Source organism: Ailuropoda melanoleuca, chromosome 14, assembly GCF_002007445.2.
Source record: "Ailuropoda melanoleuca isolate Jingjing chromosome 14, ASM200744v2, whole genome shotgun sequence".
Lineage (NCBI taxonomy): Eukaryota > Metazoa > Chordata > Mammalia > Carnivora > Ursidae > Ailuropoda > Ailuropoda melanoleuca.
The window spans coordinates 24,941,280-24,944,239 of record NC_048231.1 but is presented as its reverse complement, the minus strand read 5'-3'; the positions used below and the strand labels follow the sequence as shown (position 1 = coordinate 24,944,239).

Below are 2,960 nucleotides of genomic sequence, written 5' to 3'. Positions count from 1 at the left end.
AGATACTATTATGTCAGTGTTCCCATTTCACTGATAAAGAAACTCCAAGGTGAAGATTAAGTAGCAAGATTTGAATCCAAGAATTTTGGTCCCAAAGTATCCTCTTAAACATGTTCTATGGTCTCCTTCTACTGTTCTATCAAACATCAGTTCTGAGAGCCATGCCACGTGTGTGCTAAAAAACATCATGAAACATAAGTTCAAGTTACAGCCATGTTAGAGTAATCCTATTGCCTTAGAGAACTTAATATGCTAATGTGCACTATGGCTTGCTGGAACACGCATGCCAAATTTCTTGGACCATGAACTCCTTTTATCATAAGCCATTTTGCAAAAAAAAAAAAAAAATGAAAAAAATAGTGTTTTCATGAAACAAGTTTGAAAAATGCTGCATAGTACTGTCTTTAAATAACATATTTTAAAAATGATACTAATAGGGACTATTAATTCCATGTTTTTCACTCTTAAAACACAATCATCAATATTTTAAGTTGTGTTTTCAAGTGCTTTATACCAATTTTTGAAAAATATTCATAGACTTTAGAATCTGAGAATGATGACAGTATTCATACACATATTTTAATTGCAAAAAATAATTTTCTAATTATTGAAACTTTAAAGTGATTTAACCTGTTTGAATATAAAAATCATCAGAGGGCATCCTTTGATTCCAGCATTTTCGTAGAGACCCATATGAAAAGGTACATATCTTTTAAAAATATTCAATAAATCATTTGTGATGGCTTTAATGGAGATTAAATAAATGGATAAAATTAGTCTGTTTTTCTTAAAGAAGAATCAGCTTTGACCTTGTAATATCTAAATTTGAAGTTAATATGTCAAAAATCAGAAGTACTCCACAATCTAGGAAGTGCAATAAAATTTAACGATCTAGGATATATTTTGATGGATGCAGTTATGGCAAGAGAGAGAAAAAGAGAAAGAAAAAGACCAAGAAATCCAGAAAAAGGGTGCTGTATTCTCAGATTTAATACATTTTCCCATAAACTCCAAATACTTTTATATCTTTGACATAAACTCTAAAAATACTTAAAATTTTCTGCCTTTAATTTTGTGCTTACAAAACGTTTAAGTTTTAACTTTGAAAAGGCAGCTAGCTTTTCCTTAACAATTTTTGGGTATTTATTTTTAAGGAGAAATTAGAAATTTTAGGTGACTTTCATTCAAATGGGCGCATATTTTCAGTCATCTACAAAAATTTAAGTTTTATTAAGCACTTTCTTTGGATCTAAAACTGGTGGAACTGTGGGCTTTCGAAGTTTCAGGTGAAGTCCTTTTCCATGTAGTGTTCTAGTTTGCTGGTTCCTATAATTTGTGGGAAGATAATTAAGAAGTGCTCATTTGAAACACATTCAGATATGCCTTTGCAATGCTCTCAACTCAAATCTTTAAGACTGTAGCATCATGAGTATATGGCCTTCTGAGATTAAGAACTGATGTTTTCAAATTGTTTCCCTAAAAATGAATGACTTCATTTCTTATCAAAATACCCTACTTTTCAACCTTTACTATATTGATTCTTGTTTTGTACTAGAAAAAAAAAAGATATGAAATAAGCAAGTTTCATCATAGGTGAGTTTTAGGAAATGGCCAAACATCAAAATACCAAAAAATAAACTATTTGATTCATTAGTTACTTTGGAGATAATCTATGAGAATCTGTCTATTACCTTTCTATTTAACCTTCGACAGAGAAAAGATCAAGTATTTTGAACTGAGATTTACAATTCACCTCTAGAGTTTAGATGTCATGTAAAAACAGTTTTGAATAGAAAACAATAATAATTCTCTGCTAAGAGCTAACTTAATTGTTCTTGGATCTGACAAATGCAGTGTTAACATATTCAGTGTAACATTTGGGGTTTGAAACTGACAATGAGCAAGAAAACCAGGTGCATCTGCTAAAAGGACTTAATGTGAAAATCGTTCCATTCTCTTTAAGCTCATTTTGGCAAGAAGAGAATCAGACATCAGCACTGTGAACAATGAGGCAAAATTTCTTTCTATCACTTCTTTCAAGTCTTAGTTCAAACTCCAGTCAAATTTTTCCTTTTTATATGTCTCTTGTATGTACATGCATTTAATAAGTGCTTCATTAGTTCTTTCTTTCTAATGTGTTATGACCTCTTATTCTGTCATTTCTATGCATACAAATGCAAACTTAATTGACTTTTATCTTTCTTCCTAGTTATACGCTTATTTTCCATTATTTCTTCCTAAGTACATGATAAATTACTAAAATTTCAGTCATTACCTTAACAATTTTTGCCATATCCACTTACTACTTTTCTGAAAAAAATTTTATATTTCAGACTCACTGTTTTGTGTGTGTTTTAACAAGACATTATTCTAAGGTTGTCTCATGTTTCATGCACTAGTGACATGTTTTCACAATACACAAAAAATGTATATATAACCACAGAACTAAAATATTTGTCCAGATGCCACCTACCCTTCCTCCAAGTACCATAGGTGGTATCACCTGCGGGGAGCAATGATGGGCAACACAGCCTAGTGTTATTTACACAACAGTCCCTTAAAGTCTAGTCATGCTTATTGAAAGTCTACAAACTTCCGCAGTTAATTGCTTTAAGCTTTCTACCTGCATTTGTGTTCTGTTTTTTTTTTTTTTAAATAATGGAGCACTTCATGAATTTGCGTGTCATCCTTATGCAGGGAACATGTTAATCTTTTCTGTATCTTTCCAGTTTAGCACATGTGCTGCCAAAGTGAGCAGTCACTTGTGTTAAAGGAAAATCATTTTGTAAGTTATAGGATTTTTATGTTAATGACGTTTATAATCCAAAATACAAAAGTTTGGTATTTACCAACTAAAAACCATACATTTGCAGACTTCCCTTTTTCATATATATATATGTGTGTGTGTGTATATATATATACATATATATGTGTGTATATATATATATGTGTGTGTATAT

At 30.9% G+C, this 2,960-nt stretch overlaps 1 non-coding gene across 1 annotated transcript; it reads right to left on the bottom strand.

The window, feature by feature from the left end:
• Positions 1 to 2,652: 2,652 nt before the first annotated feature.
• Positions 2,653 to 2,758, bottom strand: LOC117796246. The gene has a single exon (XR_004620612.1). It is a non-coding gene; the product is annotated as a U6 spliceosomal RNA (small nuclear RNA).
• Positions 2,759 to 2,960: the final 202 nt, after the last annotated feature.